This window comes from Mustela erminea, chromosome 2, assembly GCF_009829155.1.
Source record: "Mustela erminea isolate mMusErm1 chromosome 2, mMusErm1.Pri, whole genome shotgun sequence".
In the NCBI taxonomy this organism is placed as follows: Eukaryota; Metazoa; Chordata; class Mammalia; order Carnivora; family Mustelidae; genus Mustela; species Mustela erminea.
The window spans coordinates 124,553,709-124,571,848 of NC_045615.1; positions in this window are offsets into that span (position 1 = coordinate 124,553,709).

Here is an 18,140-nt window from a genome sequence, read left to right on the forward strand (position 1 = left end):
TATAAAAGAAAAAAGACCAATTTGTAAACTATTTTTCAAAGGTAAAAACATCCTTCTTAATGCAGAGAATATTAAATTTTAAAGCTCTCATTAAATATTTAAAAGTCATAAAGTTAAATGAATTTCTTAACTCTTTTAACAAATTAGGGAGCTACCTCAGAGATAATTGGAGGAATCAAATAAAATGAGAAATTATAAAGGGTTAAATAATTAAATTATAAATAGAACAGCATTTTAAAGAAAAAGGTCAATTTAAATAATGTATACATTTTAAAGAATTGTGTCTTTTTAAAGCATATGAAATTCATTCTAACAAAAAATATAAAAATTATACCATCTCCTTATGAGAAAAATTGTAATGAAATTAGAAATATACATATATAACATAAATCAATTAATTTCATTATTACAGAATGGCATTGCACTGAAATATGTTTTGCATAAAACATATCAGCTCTTCCTATATTTTGCCCATATGTCAACCCACACCCCACTGATGATGGAAAGAATCACGCAGTAACCATGAGAAATTATCCATATTGAGTTTTAAAATAAAACCATTGTATAACAAGAAATACTTAATTTCAAAGAGAAAGCTATTTGGAAATATAGTGGGATAGCTCAATTCTGAATGTCTGTCACTTTCTCTCAGGAATCACAATGGGGAATTATCAATTTCCTACGGAACCCAATGGTAAATAATATTTAATTTTAAAAAGCCACTTCTTGTACAATAATCAGCAAATCTCAGTATCCACTTGCAAAAGAATGAACCTAGACCCCTATCTTAATTCCTACTCAAAAATTAATTCAAAATGGATTAAAAGCTTGAAGACCTGAAACCATAAAATTCCTAAAAGATGACAGGAACATTGGTCTTACAATAATTTTGGGGGAGTTGACATTAACACAAAGGTAACAGAAGCAAAAATAAACAAGCAGGACTACATTAACTATGAAGCTTCCGCATAGCAAAGGAAACCATTAAAAAAATGAAAAGGTAGTGTATGGAATGGCAGAAAACATTTTCAAATGACATACCCAATAAGAGTTTAACATCCAAAATATACAAGGAATTCATAAAACTCAGTAACTAACTATACTATCTCTATCAATCAATCAATCATTCACTTGATTAGAAAATGGACAAAAGACCTGACTAAATATGTTTTCAAAGAAGACATACAGATGGCCCCCAGATATAAACAGTCCCTGAATTATAATAGTTTGAGTTATGTTTTTTTTACTCTGAATGCGTGAAAGTGATTCAAATTCAGTAGAAACCATGCTTCAAATTCTGAATTTCAGTCTTTTCCTAGGCTAGCAATGTGCAGTAAGATGACCTCTCCTGATGCAGGGTGAGCAACGCCTGCCAGTCAGCAATGCAATCACAGGGATAAACAACTGATACACGTGCAATCATTTTGTACCCATATAACCCTTCTGTTTTATACTTTCAGTATATTTTTCAGTGAATTACATGAGATATTCAATACTTCATTATAAAATAGGCTTTGTGTTAGATGGTTTTTCCAAGTATAGTCTAATGTAAGCGTTCTGAGCATACCTAAGGTAGACTATGCTATGCCATGATATTCCATATTTAAGTGTATTAAATGCATTTTTGGCTTGAAATACTTTCAACCTGTGATGGCTTTTAGAATTTAACCCCACTGTAAGTCAGGAAGATTCTATACATGAAAAGATTCTCAAACATCACCAACCATCAGGGAAATACAAATCAAAACCACAATGAGACATTTAACATACCTATTAGAATGTCCATTAAGAAAACCATGAGATAACAAAGTTAGTAAGAATGTAGAGAAAAGGGAACTTTTACTTACTCTTATCTTAGTAGGAATGCATACTGCTACAACCACTATGGAAAATAGTATGAAGGGTCCTCAAGAATTTAAAAACAGAAATATCACATGGTACAGCAACCTCACTTCTGGGTATATAGCCAAAGGAAACTAAATCACTATATCTCGGAAAGATATTTGTACTTCCATGTTTATTGCAGCATTATCCACGATAGCCAAGGTATAGGAGAAACCTAAGTGTCCTTCAGCGGATGAATGGATAAAAAAAATATAGTGTGCATATATAATGAAAACCACAAAAAAAACACAAAAAAGAGGGAAATCCTTGCCACCCAACCAATATGGATGGACCCTGAGGGCATTATGCTAAGTGAAGTAAAAGAGAAAGACAAATACTTTATGGTAGTCTACTTATATGTGAAATCTTAAAAAAAAAAAAAAAAAAAGTGCTCAGAGTAGAATCCTGTTTGTTAAGCAAGCCTGGGGAGTGGAAGGGATAGGAAGAGATTGGTGGAAGAGTGCAAACTTCCAGTTATGAGACAAAGTCTGAGGATTTAATGTATAACATGAAACCTGTGGTTGCATAATTAAAACTTCCTACAAGAGAAGAACTTGTGCAGGGAGGAGTCAAGATGGCGGAGAAGTAGCAGGCTGAGACTATTTCAGCTAGCCGGAGATCAGCTAGATAGCTTATCTAAAGATTCCAAACACCTGAAAATCCATCGGCAGATCGAAGAGAAGAAGAACAGCAATTCTGGAAACAGAAAAACAACCACTTTCTGAAAGGTAGGACTGGCGGAGAAGTGAATCCAAAGCGACGGGAAGATAGACCCCGGGGGGAGGGGCGGGCTCCCGGCAAGCAGCGGAGCAACTGTGCACAAAATCAGGATATTTAAAAGTCTGTTCCGCTGAGGGACATCGCTCCAGAGGCTAAACTGGAGCGAAGCCCACGAGGGGTCAGCGTGGCCTCAGGTCCCGCAGAGTCACAGAAGGATCAGGAGTGTCTGAGTGTCGCAGAGCTTGCGGGTATTGGAACGGGAAAGCCGGCTACAGAGACAGAGCCGACAGTAAGCTCGCAGCTCGGGGTTACCTTGAACCGGTCGCAGGCTCGGTGAGCTCGGAGCGCGGCCGGAGGTCAGGCAGACGGGAGTAACTGGCGCTGTTCTCTGAGGGCGCACTGAGGAGTGGGGCCCTGGGCTCTCGGCTCCTCCAGGCCGGAGATCAGGAGGCTGGCATTTGTATTCCCGTCCTCCGGAACTCTACGGAAAGCGCTCAGGGAACAAAAGCTCCTGAAAGCAAACCCGATTGGATTACTCACCCCGGGCCCCTGGTAAGGGCGGTGTAATTCCGCCTGGGGCAAAGACACTTGAGAATCACTTGCAGTTAATTTAATTTTTTTCTTTTTTCTTTTTTGTTTTTTTTCTCACCTTCTGGTAAATTTTTTTTTAACTTTTACCTTTCTTTTTTAACGTTTTTTAACCAGTTTATCTAATATATATATATATTTTCTTTTTTATATTTTTATTTGTTTTCTTTTTTTTTTAATTCTTTTCTTTTTTCCTTTTTGAACCTCTTTTTATTCCCTTTCTCCCCCCCTCACGATTTGGGATCTCTTCTAATTTGGTTAAAGCATATTTTCCTGGGGTTTTTGCCACCCTTTTAGTATTTTACTTGCTCCTTCATATACTCTTATCTGGACAAAATGACAAGAAGGAAAAATTCAACACAAAAAAAAGAACAAGAGGCAGTACCAAAGGCTAGGGACCTAATCAATACAGACATTGGTAATATGTCAGATCTAGAGTTCAGAATGACAATTCTCAAGGTTCTAGCCGGGCTCGAAAAAGGCATGGAAGATATTAGAGAAACCCTCTCGAGAGATATAAAAGCCCTTTCTGGAGAAATAAAAGAACTAAAATCTAACCAAGCTGAAATCAAAAAAGCTATTAATGAGGTGCAATCAAAAATGGAGGCTCTCACTGCTAGGATAAATGAGGCAGAAGAAAGAATTAGTGATATAGAAGACCAAATGACAGAGAATAAAGAAGCTGAGCAAAAGAGGGACCAACAGTTACTGGACCACGAGGGGAGAATTCGAGAAATAAGTGACACCACAAGACGAAAAAACATTAGAATAATTGGGATTCCAGAAGAAGAAGAAAGAGAGAGGGGAGCAGAAGGTATACTGGAGAGAATTATTGGGGAGAATTTCCCCAATATGGCAAAGGGTACGAGCATCAAAATTCAGGAGGTTCAGAGAACACCCCTCAAAATCAATAAGAATAGGCCCACACCCTGTCACCTAATAGTAAAATTTACAAGTCTCAGTGACAAAGAGAAAATCCTGAAAGCAGCCCGGGAAAAGAAGTCTGTAACATACAATGGTAAAAATATTAGATTGGCAGCTGACTTATCCACAGAGACCTGGCAGGCCAGAAAGATCTGGCATGATATTTTCAGAGCACTAAACGAGAAAAACATGCAGCCAAGAATACTATATCCAGCTAGGCTATCATTGAAAATAGAAGGAGATATTAAAAGCTTCCAGGACAAACAACAACTGAAAGAATTTGCAAACACCAAACCAGCTCTACAGGAAATATTGAAAGGGGTCCTCTAAGCAAAGAGAGAGCCTACAAGTGGTAGATCAGAAAGGAACAGAGACCATATACAGTAACAGTCACCTTACAGGCAATACAATGGCACTAAATTCATATCTCTCAATAGTTACCCTGAATGTTAATGGGCTAAATGCCCCTGTCAAAAGACACAGGCTATCAGAATGGATAAAAAAACAAAACGCATCTATATGTTGCCTCCAAGAAACTCATTTTAAGCGCGAAGACACCTCCAGATTTAAAGTGAGGGGGTGGAAAAGAATTTACCATGCTAATGGACATCAGAAGAAAGCAGGAGTGGCAATCCTTATATCAGATCAATTAGATTTTAAGCCAAAGACTATAATAAGAGATGAGGAAGGACACTATATCATACTCAAAGGGTCTGTCCAACAAGAAGATTTAACAATTTTAAATATCTATGCCCCCAACGTGGGAGCAGCCAACTATATAAACCAATTAATAACAAAATCAAAGAAACACATCAACAATAATACAATAATAGTAGGAGACTTTAACACTCCCCTCACTGAAATGGACAGATCATCCAAGCAAAAGATCAGCAAGGAAATAAAGGCCTTAAACGACACACTGGACCAGATGGACATCACAAATATATTCAGAACATTTCATCCCAAAGCAACAGAATACACATTCTTCTCTAGTGCACATGGAACATTCTCCAGAATAGATCACATCCTCGGTCCTAAATCAGGACTCAACTGGTATCAAAAGATTGGGATCATTCCCTGCATATTTTCAGACCACAATGCTCTAAAGCTAGAACTCAACCACAAAAGGAAGTTTGAAAAGAACCCGAATACATGGAGACTAAACAGCATCCTTCTAAGGAATGAATGGGTCAACCGGGAAATTAAAGAAGAATTGAAAAAAATCATGGAAACAAATGAAAATGAAAATACAATGGTTCAAAATCTATGGGACACAACAAAGGCAGTCCTGAGAGGAAAATATATAGCGGTCCAAGCCTTTCTCAAGAAACAAGAAAGGTCTCAGGTACACAACCTAACCCTAAACCTAAAGGAGCTGGAGAAAGAACAAGAAAGAAACCCTAAGCCCAGCAGGAGAAGAGAAATCATAAAGATCAGAGCAGAAATCAATGAAATAGAAACCAAAAAAACAATAGAACAAATCAACGAAACTAGGATCTGGTTCTTTGAAAGAATTAATAAAATTGATAAACCCCTGGCCCGACTTATCAAAAAGAAAAGAGAAAGGACCCAAATAAATAAAATCATGAATGAAAGAGGAGAGATCACAACTAACACCAAAGAAATACAAACTATTATAAGAACATACTATGAACAACTCTACGCCAACAAATTTGACAATCTGGAAGAAATGGATGCATTCCTAGAAACATATAAACTACCACAACTGAACCAGGAAGAAATAGAAAGCCTGAACAGACCCATAACCAGTAAGGAAATTGAAACAGTCATTAAAAATCTCCAAACAAACAAAAGCCCAGGGCCAGACAGCTTCCCGGGGGAATTCTACCAAACATTTAAAGAAGAACTAATTCCTATTCTCCTGAAACTGTTCCAAAAAATAGAAATGGAAGGAAAACTTCCAAACTCATTTTATGAGGCCAGCATCACCTTGATCCCAAAACCAGACAAGGATCCCACCAAAAAAGAGAGCTATAGACCAATATCCTTGATGAACACATATGCGAAAATACTCAACAAAATACTAGCCAATAGGATTCAACAGTACATTAAAAGGATTATTCACCACGACCAAGTGGGATTTATTCCAGGGCTGCAAGGTTGGTTCAACATCCGCAAATCAGTCAATGTGATACAACACATCAATAAAAGACAGAACAAGAACCATATGATACTCTCAATAGATGCTGAAAAAGCATTTGACAAAGTACAGCATCCCTTCCTGATCAAAACTCTTCAAAGTGTAGGGATAGAGTGCACATACCTCAATATCATCAAAGCCATCTATGAAAAACCCACCGCAAATATCATTCTCAATGGAGAAAAACTGAAAGCTTTTCCGCTAAGGTCAGGAACACGGCACGGATGTCCATTATCACCACTGCTATTCAACATAGTACTAGAGGTCCTAGCCTCAGCAATCAGACAACAAAAGGAAATTAAAGGCATCCAAATCGGCAAAGAAGAAGTCAAATTATCACTCTTTGCAGATGATATGATACTATATGTGGAAAACCCAAAAGACTCCACTCCAAAACTGCTAGAACTTATACAGGAATTCAGTAAAGTGTCAGGATATAAAATCAATGCACAGAAATCAGTTGCATTTCTCTACACCAACAGCAAGACAGAAGAAAGAGAAATTAAGGAGTCAATCCCATTTACAATTGCACCCAAAACCATAAGATACTTAGGAATAAACCTAACCAAAGAGGCACAGAATCTATACTCAGAAAACTATAAAGTACTCATGAAAGAAATTGAGGAAGACACAAAGAAATGGAAAAATGTCCCATGCTCCTGGATTGGAAGAATAAATATTGTGAAAATGTCTATGCTACCTAAAGCAATCTACACATTTAATGCAATTCCTATCAAAGTACCATCCATCTTTTTCAAAGAAATGGAACAAATAATTCTAAAATTTATATGGAACCAGAAAAGACCTCGAATAGCCAAAGGGATATTAAAAAAGAAAGCCAACGTTGGTGGCATCACAATTCCGGACTTCAAGCTCTATTACAAAGCTGTCATCATCAAGACAGCATGGTACTGGCACAAAAACAGACACATAGATCAATGGAACAGAACAGAGAGCCCAGAAATAGACCCTCAACTCTACAGTCAACTAATCTTCGACAAAGCAGGAAAGAATGTCCAATGGAAAAAAGATAGCCTCTTCAATAAATGGTGCTGGGAAAATTGGACAGCCACATGCATAAAAATGAAATTGGACCATTTCCTTACACCACACACAAAAATAGACTCAAAATGGATGAAGGACCTCAATGTACGAAAGGAATCCATCTAAATCCTTGAGGAGAACACAGGCAGCAACCTCTTTGACCTCAGCCGCAGCAACATCTTCCTAGGAACAACGCCAAAGACAAGGGAAGCAAGGGAAAAAATGAACGATTGGGATTTCATCAAGATCAAAAGCTTTTGCACAGCAAAGAAAACAGTTAACAAAATCAAAAGACAACTGACAGAATGGGAGAAGATATTTGCAAACGACATATCAGATAAAGGACTAGTGTCCAGAATCTATAAAGAACTTAGCAAACTCAACACCCAAAGAACAAATAATCCAATCAAGAAATGGGCAGAGGACATGAACAGACATTTCTGCAAAGAAGACATCCAGATGGCCAACAGACACATGAAAAAGTGCTCCATATCACTCGGCATCAGGGAAATACAAATCAAAAGCACAATGAGATATCACCTCACACCAGTCAGAATGACTAAAATCAACAAGTCAGGAAATGACAGATGCTGGCAAGGATGCGGAGAAAGGGGAACCCTCCTACACTGTTGGTGGGAATGCAAGCTGGTGCAGCCACTCTGGAAAACAGCATGGAGGTTCCTCAAAATGTTGAAAATAGAACTGCCCTATGACCCAGCAATTGCACTATTGGGTATTTACCCTAAAGATACAAACGTAGTGATCCAAAGGGGCATGTGCACCCGAATGTTTATAGCAGCAATGTCCACAATAGCCAAACTATGGAAAGAACCTAGATGTCCATCAACAGATGAATGGATCAAGAAGATGTGGTATATATACACAATGGAATACTATGCAGCCATCAAAAGAAATGACATCTTGCCTTTTGCGACAACATGGATGGAACTAGAGCGTATCATGCTTAGCGAAATAAGTCAAGCAGAGAAAGACAACTATCATATGATCTCCCTGATATGAGGAAGTGGTGATGCAACATGGGGGCTTAAGTGGGTAGGAGAAGAATCAATGAAACAAGATGGGATTGGGAGGGAGACAAACCATAAGTGACTCTTAACCTCACAAAACAAACTGAGGGTTGCTGGGGGGAGGGGGTTTGGGAGAAGGGGGTGGGATTATGGACATTGGGGAGGGTATGTGCTTTGGTGAGTGCTGTGAAGTGTGTAAACCTGGTGATTCACAGACCTGTACCCCTGGGGATAAAAATATATGTTTATAAAAAATAAAAAATTAAAAAATAATTGGACTACATGATTAGAAAACAATATGTCAAGTTTAAAAATATTTTATTGATACAATGACAAACTTTATCCTGTTTATTTTTTAAATGTTTATAAAGGTAGTTGAAAAATAAAAAAAAAAAAAAGGTAGTTGAAAAATCAAAAAAAATAAAAAGAGAAGAACTTGTGTTCTCACACACACAAAAAGTAAATATGTGAGGTGATAGATGTATTCAAGAATTTCACAGCAGGAATCTTTTCACCATGTCTTCATTTATCAAATCATTTCTTTGTATATTTCAAATATGTTACAATTTTATTTGTCAATTATACTTGAAGAAAGCTGGGAAAAATAAAACCACTCTGTACCATAATTACTGCTCTTCTTTGAAACAAATCATGCATAAGCAAAACCAAAGCAAATTTCATTTATATGAAAATGGGTATTAACCCTCCATGTAACAGGAAAGATGGCAGTGATTTTGTAAGTCCGCAGCCCCAAAGTTGGACATTTCTTCACCACTTTGTATGAAGGCAACCTCGGGCAAATTACTTTCCATCAATGTGCTCAGTTTGCTCATTTATCAAATGAAGATAGCAGTCATGTTGACTATAAAAAAATGCTGTGAAGATAAAATGATAAAAGAAAGGCAATGTGTTTAGCATAAGACCTAGAACACTGTTCTTTTTCAGTAAATATTTGCTGTTACTCTGATTACAAAGTCATCAAGTATAAATGAACATGGACTGGAGAGTTTTTAAAATAATGATAATTACAAGCTATATTCCAACTTCTTTAAACATTCAGAACTATGTATTTTTCCAAAATAGAAAATAATAGTGATTATATTTTTCATTTTCAAACAATAAAATTTTACCTAATTTTGAGGCTAATTGCCTGACAGTCATGACTTATGTACCATGCTACTAGAGTTTGCAGTGTAGTTTTAAACGCCATGGGTCAGAATTATTTAATCATTTCAATAGTTTATATTCTTATAGGCAAAGTATGGAGACAACTGTTGTGGTGTTTTATTTTTCAACAAGACTTGCTGCTCCTATCTGGCATCGGTCTTGGAGACTGACTTGCTTTGGCCAAGTGATGTGCTTCTTGTGAGTAGAAACTTCAGAGCCGACACATCATTTGCCACATCCTCTTATTTCTCTCTCATGAGAACCATGTTCCCAACAGAGGCTGCTTTCTCTGTCTGGCTCCAAGAGCATAGATGACAAGGAGCAAAACAGAAGTTGACTCACACTGGATATTTAGAAATAAACTGTTATAAGTGACCCTAATTTTTCAGTGACCTGCATTGTAGTATAATCCAGCTAACACCTACTGAAATAATTATACTGTCTATTCCGTTTTTTCTTTTCCTTAAGCATCTCTCCTTATCAGTTGCTTATGATCCTGCAACCACCTTGTAGCTATTAGAAAGTAATACAGGGGACATGCTCTGCAGAGTGTGAGAAAAACCAGGACTGAGAATTAATAGAGCCAAATTAAGCTCAAGTGATCAAAGAGCCTCATGCCTGCAGATCACCAAAAATAAGCCCAATTCAATTCAACATTTGTAGAACAGCCTTGCTGTGCAGGAACTGGATGAAGCTTTGGGGACACAGGAATAAGAGAGTCCTCATCTTCAAGGATCTTCCAGCTTAGGAGTCATGCAAACTTGTAAAAGTTAGTAAAGGATCTTATAGTGAAGGCAGAGTCAGGGTTAGTGAAGGTAGAGTGAAAGAGCCAGTCAGCAATACAGAAAACACCCAAAGTAAAAAATATTGGAACAAATTACAATGATAAGTAAAACTAAGATACTCAAACAAGGTGGGAGTCTGAAAGCAAAATCAGTGCCTTCGGCAGTTAGAATACCCATGGTTCCATGGTGAGATTACTTTCACGGTGGTTCTGGAGGCAATTGATTTTAAGCAGAATGAGAAACAAATAGGAAAGAAGTGAAAACATTTAAGGCAGATTTTTGTCTAGTTTTTTTTTTTTTTTTTTTTCCTGTGGGGGAAGAAAAAAAAAAAAAAGAACAGATGTGATGCTCACTAGAGGCGCACGTTAGATTTGAGGAGATGGAAGGGTTTATTTATTTAAGATTTTGAAAATAACTAGAAAAAGTACATGATGGATGGACCATGATTCCAGAGGTGACACCAAATAATGGCATCAAGGGTCCATATCCTGAACAGGAGCAGAGGTGGCTGATCTTTTGAGATTACAGGGAAAGAAATATGAATAGTTGAAGATATGGGTAATAGAGAGTGTGAGTTCTCAAGATTTTATATTTGATGAGAAAATGCTTTCCCTGGAAAATTAGTTGCAGTGTCATCTCCTGTGTATAAATATGGCAGAGGTCACGGATGGAGGCTTGAGGTGAATGGTAAATATTTAAAATGGCGTTTGAACAGAATAGGAGAGAAAATGAACTAAATAAAATGATAGGCAAATCTATATCAGGACACTGGTAATATTCCCTTCTTCTTCACTCTGAAATTCTATCTGCAGTAGTTTATTCAAAAGAAATAAACTGAAACATAGAAATAAACTCATTATGTGTTTATATGATACAGTTATTTTTTGAGAAAAATTAGAAATCATATCAGTATTTTGAAAAATGGAAATAGTTATGACGAATTTTATAGCACATCCTGACTGGACTATGATATAATCACTACAACTGCTTAGAAAGACTTCATAATAAATGGAAAAAAATATTTGCGGCACAATGTCAAGTCTAAAGAAGACTATCAGACCTATATAACATACCTGTCCCTGAAGCATCAATAGCAGAGGACTTATATTCAAGTATCTTTACGTAGGTAGTAAGATTTCATAGGTCTATAACATTCACATTATATGAGGTATAATCATATATTATCTATTAACTTACTATATAATTTCTATATTAATTGTCCTATTTTTTGTGTGTTTTCCATACTTTCCATACTGAAAATAAAGTACCTTTGTAACAAGTTTAGGAGGACTCAATAAATAGTAGAAACTTATACATGTAAAAGCAGAACAGTAAAGCTCCAAATTTGCTTGGTTATTCACTTCTGAGAGTAGTACTTCACATATCCAAAAGCATAATGTATACTTAAGTAAGAGTTTGGGTAGAAAGTGAAAGAAAAAATAAGGTGGACCAAACTTTCCTTGGGGTTGAGCAAAATAGTTCAAGTAATTAAGCACATCAAAGCCAGTATTTTTCAAACTTTAATACTTACTAGAATCCCTTAAGTATTTTTTTTTTTCAGATGCACAATCTGATTTAGTGGATTGGAGTGGGACCAGATATTCTGCATTTCTAACATATCCCCAATTGATGCTGATGCTGCTGTTAAGTGTGGACCATAATTTGAGTACCAGGGATCTCACCTGGGTAAGATATAAATGAGGAATTAATCAAGAACTAATCCAAAACATTTATGAGTCACCTGGATGTTTTAAGATTACAGCAAGATAAAATGGACAGCATAATTTTTTAAAGGTGTTCCTTTTTTAAAAACTATTTTATTTATCTATTTGACAGAGAAAGAAAGAAAGAGAATGCATGCACAAACAAGGGGGAATGACAGGCAGAGGGAGAGAGAGAAGCAGGGTCCCCACCAAGAAGGGACCCCAACGCAGGGCTCAATTCTAGGATCCCGGGATCATTACTGAACCTAAGGTAGACATTTACCCAACTGAGCCACCCAGGCACCCCGAAAAGTGTTCTTGAGTCAAGGTCATAGAGTAGTTGGAAACTAATTTACAGAGATTTCAGAGACAGTGTCCTTTCTCCTTAGATATACATGTAGTAACCTAAACATCTAATCTATCATAGCAAGGCATGATAGTTTCCCTTTCTTTCTTTAATTTTTATTGATAAAAACAAATATATTATCAGTAGATGATTACTGATATAATGAATATGCAATCTAAATGAAAAAAGCAGTTAACTCTCTTCCATTAGCCCTAAATATAGAGTTAATTGGTTCAACAAATTGGTAACCTAAAATCCCTGAAAAGGTATTGAAGGAATTCATGACAAACAGAAATAGATTTATCATACAGCCAGTGAAGTTTAAGCTCCAAGGACACAGAATTGCACAGACATTTCCAGAGTCCTGGTCATAGTAATGTGTTCTATATCATGATATGTGTGTAGAAACTTTTCAAAATGAGGTATTTTAATTAAACCGATTAAGACCATTGCCTCTTTCAACCATGATTTCACTCTGTCTCACTTTTTTTTATAATTATGTCACAATTAATGGCAGAAAATTTGGGGATCCAGCTTGAAGAAAAGTTGACTTGGAGATACATCTAGTTAGCCTAATTATAAATAGTTGTGTGATTTACAGTTGAATTATGTTATTGTTAGCTTTATGTCTCAGCCCATCCATAATACCAACACAAAATATCATAAATTTGGGGGCTTATGGTTCATAAACAGCCAACTTTTATTCCTCATAGTTATGGAGGCCGGGAAGTCCAAGATCATCGTGCCAACACGTTCATTCAGTGTCTGCCTAGGAACTGCTTTCTGGTTTGTTTGCAGCGGCCTCTCACTGTGTCCTCACATGGCAGAAGAGGTTAGGGAGCTCTGTGGGGTCTCTTTTATAAAGATGAAAGTTCCATTCGTGAAGTCTCCTCCTTCATTACTTAAACGCCTTCCAAAAGTTTCACAATCTAATATTATCATAGTAGGTTTCAATGTATGACTTTTGGAAGAGCACAAATATCCAGTCTATAGCACCTTACTAATATGGTAATACTCTTACTCCCACTGCCTCTACTCCTCTGATGACTTACCCAGCATCATGATAAAAAGGCACAGAGACTGAGTTTTATTATAATAACAATTTGAATTTTGACACTTCCAGATCATGCAAATCATATAGGGAAAAAAAAAATTTATCAAGATTTCTCAGTTGGACAGTAAGGGAATATGTCAAACTTCAATAATTCTTCTAATCTATTAGTAAATAAAAAAATATTTTGAACAATTGTGCAAAAGGGGAAATCTAATATATTTTTCTTAATTTTATAGGAAATATTTTTAAATTGTCATTTGAAGTGAAAGTAGATTATGTATCCCCAAAATATAAGAAAGGGCTATGTAGCAGTATATATTTTTGCATTTAGTAAGAGAGTATGAAATTCAATGTAAACAGTATTTTTTGACTGATTTGGGAGAATTTGGTCTATATGTTAACTTTGTAAAACTTATAATTTGTTTTGTTTAATTTTATCATCTGAAATAGTAATTAATTTTGACCTAATTTTGTATTTGTAATTTTTTTTTAATTTAAAGAATGCTGACATTGTAAAATGTACAAGCCCCACAACAACCTGGATATAATCATTTCACCTCTCTGAATATGTTTCTTCATCTGTAAAATAGGAATAATAATAAGTGCCTGGGTTAGAGCAAGAATTAATTGAGATGATACACTGTACGTGTCGTGCATAGGCTCTGAGTCAGTAGAAGGTCAATAAATGTTAGTTATTATTGTTGTCGTATATAAATGTAATTATTATTTTTATTTCAATTCTTTTTTCCATCCAGTCCAGCCTCTGCTCGGGATAATATCTAACAACAAAAATAAAATTATGACAGTCTCCTGCTGGAAATTCTTAGAAGGATGCCTATTTTCTACAAGGCTCTTTACAACTTAAATTCAACCTGTTTCTAACTGTATCTCTTGAAATCTCAACCACCTGCAGCCTTTAGAAAAATGCACTTTTACCTGTTAGAGATTTAGGCCATGAACTTTTACTTTTCCCTGCCTAGTATATGGAATTTTTTTCTTTTCTAAAAAGTTTTTCTCTCTTTTGCAACAATGTAAAGTTCTATTTATCTTTTAAGGACAATTTTAAATGCTACTTTTTTATAAATGGTGGCAAAATGAATAAGAATTTGCACTTACTTTGCATCAGTCCTCTCCCCTGAATGAGAATACTGCTAAACACAACAGATAACTCACATGATACCTTACAAACCAGCAGTTCCCCTTTTGCACCAACAAACCCAGTTACTATAGGAAGACATGTTCATTGTAACATTGTTGGTGCTAAAGAATGTTGAAGTCCATAACAAAAAAATGAACAAATTAAATGTATTAGAAACCAACAAAGAAATGATGAATAGCCAAGTAACATATTTGTTTGTTTTTCTTGTTGAATGAAGAAGTAAGTAATAAACCAAATCTGTAAGAGTCATTATGGAAATGACAATGAAAACACATACAAAACAAATTTTTATTCAGGGTCACACATACTAAATACATTTGAGTGGGTATCCCTGTTAAGGAGAAGAGTAGAGATGTAAGAGAAGTGATAGATGTAATTTCAAATGCCCAAAGTCGTATCAATATATTATTTTCTCTCCAGCCTTATTTCTCTTTGTCTCGTTCCATAGTTTTTTTTTTTTTTTTCTTGATGGTATAGTTTGATTAGTGATCATCTCAAAAGATGATCTTTATAATAATCATCACAGTCATATAAGAATACATGTTAAAGAGGCAGATAGACTGGTTTTTGGAAGAACTGAATTAGTATCTCTTCTAATAGAACTTAGAAATAGATCTTTTTAACAAGCAAATTAGGTATTTCTTAAGAAGCTACCTCATGAAAACCGCAGCCTAAAAATATGGTGCATATGAAGTCAGTCACAGACATCCAATGTATACAATCCATGAGAGTAGTCAGCCATTTTTGACCTTGATTAAACCTTTTATAGAGGATTTACTCAATAAATGAATGAATGTCATTACTTCATAGAGGACAGTTTAATGTAATCAAGGCTACCAGAAAAAAGTGAAAATGCATTATTAACTTGTAATGTATACAATTATAAAGTTCTAATTTAATTATTACTTAATTTTAATTATTATATTTAATTGTTTATTTAAATATAATAATTTAATTATTATAAATATATGCGCACATGATATTTAATTATGTAAATATAAGTATTTACATTTATTTTAAATTATATTTACATATATTTAATTAATTTAATTATTATATATATATACACACACACACATAATAAACAAATGTATGTATATAAGAGACTTTTTTAGTTTCTAATGAAGTAAATAGACAGTGTGCATGATTCCAGAAGAGTAATTGCTTGTATAATGGCATACATTTTGTCTGCTGCTTATATGTCCCAGATTTATATTAGTTATTATTTTTTTTAATCTAACTTTTCTTAATTTAACTGCTAGTCAATCTGGAGGGGTTTTGAGCCAGATTTTGGAACCATATTCTGCCCCTGACTATATAGGTCAGATTCACTGAGGAATTTATTCCAGTTCAGGCAATTTGAAAATGTTCTCCCATTTGAATAGCTGTGTTCAAGCACAGGACATGCTGGGATTTGCCATTTTGGCTGCCACCACAATTACCCCTATCAGTGTCTATGCACAGATGCTGAATGTGGGGAACTATTACTGGCAGGTTATGCTGGCGGCTCATACAAATGAATAATCATTGGCTCATGATCACCTCAACTCCCTAGATCACGGGAATGGCCCAGCTGGGCTGAGGAGGAAATCTAGCTAACGAGACGAATTGTTCTTTCCTATAGCAGTTATGCATAATATACAGGATTTCACACAGCTGTCTTTTTAAAAGTTTATCTCTAACTTTTAAAATTTATTGAAATGTTTTCATTCTTATCTTATTAATGAAAAAATAATGGCATTAGGCATATACTATGTGGGTAAAACAGACATTCAGTTTGGGATTTAAGATTTTGAAATTCATACTTAAATGGAACATTACGTTTTCCTGTGATATGTTGCACAATTGCTAATGAATAGCATCAGTCCAGCTGCTTACTGTGAAATTGCCACTCTTGTAACATGCCTGCAATAAAATAAGGAACACAAAGACTGTTATTAAAGCTGAACAGACATTCTATTTTTGAATGACCCAATCTATAGAATAGCAGCTAAGTAACAAAGTAAACATCATTAGTGAGCTTTTCAGTCTATATTTACATTTTTGTTACCTTTCCCCTACCCCATTTCACAAAGTTTCTGAGAATACAGCTTCTCTTTATATTTAAATTGTCTATATACAATTTACTGGGCCATTAGCATTAAAAGGATCCTGTGCAGGATCTTTAGCAACTGTTATTTCATTCTGAAGACCCAGACAGGGTGGAATGTGGGAAAAGGATCACTTTAATGTGTCCCCATTAGACTGGCTGATGGGTACAATGTTCCTAGATGCTGAGAAAGTGGGGGATTTTCAAGAACAAGGAATATGCAACCATTACAAGGATGTTAAGACCTCTCCCCTCCCTTGTTTTAAAACCTGACTGTTAATTCAATGCCTTTGGTTCGTGGAAAGGTATTAAGTGCTTTAAGATTGAGATGGTTTTGAGTATAACGCAGGAAATTTTCTAAGGCCTTTTATCTTGGACTTACAAATATAATTTAAGGAAAGATAATACTTTCTAACTTTTGCTTGAAGTTACTTTCTTTCTGTGAAAGGAATAATATACTTATTTCATGATTAATACTATTATATTACAATCTCTAAATTCAGATTTTTATCTTCCTTTTTAAAAATATGGTTGTTGGGGCGCCTGGGTGGCTCAGTGGGTTAAGCCGCTGCCTTCGGCTCAGGTCATGATCTCAGAGTCCTGGGATCGAGTCCCGCATCGGGTTCTCTGCTCAGCAGAGAGCCTGCTTCCCTCTCTCTCTCTCTCTGCCTGCCTCTCCATCTACTTGTGATTTCTCTCTGTCAAATAAATAAAATCTTTAAAAAAAAAAAATATATGGTTGTTAATGTTGGTCTCTAAAATGTAGCAGCATGTTGGTTTTTCTTTTCTACCTTGCCATCTCTATTCAGCATTCTTCTTCAGCTGCATCTTAAATTTCAGAATTTCTTCTATCAGCACCTCTCCTCTCTTATCACTTCCTACACTTGGTCCAAGTAATCTCACATATTAATATTACAATTACAATATTACAATCTATCAATACACTAATGACTTTTTGATCTGTATCTCTAGGCTACTTCTCTTACCTGAGATCCAGTCCTAAATAGCTAAGTAATAATCCAACTTGGAATTCCAATAAAATTCTAACATTTACCTTCATTATTCTCTTCCCATACCTATTTCTTCTCTTGGGTTCTCTATGTCAACACATCACTATGCAGCTAAGTCAGTCAGCAAACTTTAGGCACATCATCAATTCCTTCCATTCCCTCATCCTACCCATCAAATTGAGCACCAAGTCAAGATGAATCTTCCATAATTCTGTCTATATTTCACAGGGCTCTTTCCATTAACCTAGTAAAATAGCAGCAACTATTTTATACATTACAGTAATGCAGTAACTAAGGTGCCTGCCTTGGTCCTAGTACTCTCCAATTCATTCTCCACTATGCATCCCAAATCATCCTCTTAATTTAATCTTTTTGTTCCACTGCAATGATTCAATACCTTGTTATCTCCTAATGCCCTTGGGATAAAATCCAAATGTCTTACTATGACTTGCAAGACTCTCCCTGATCTGCCTTCTAA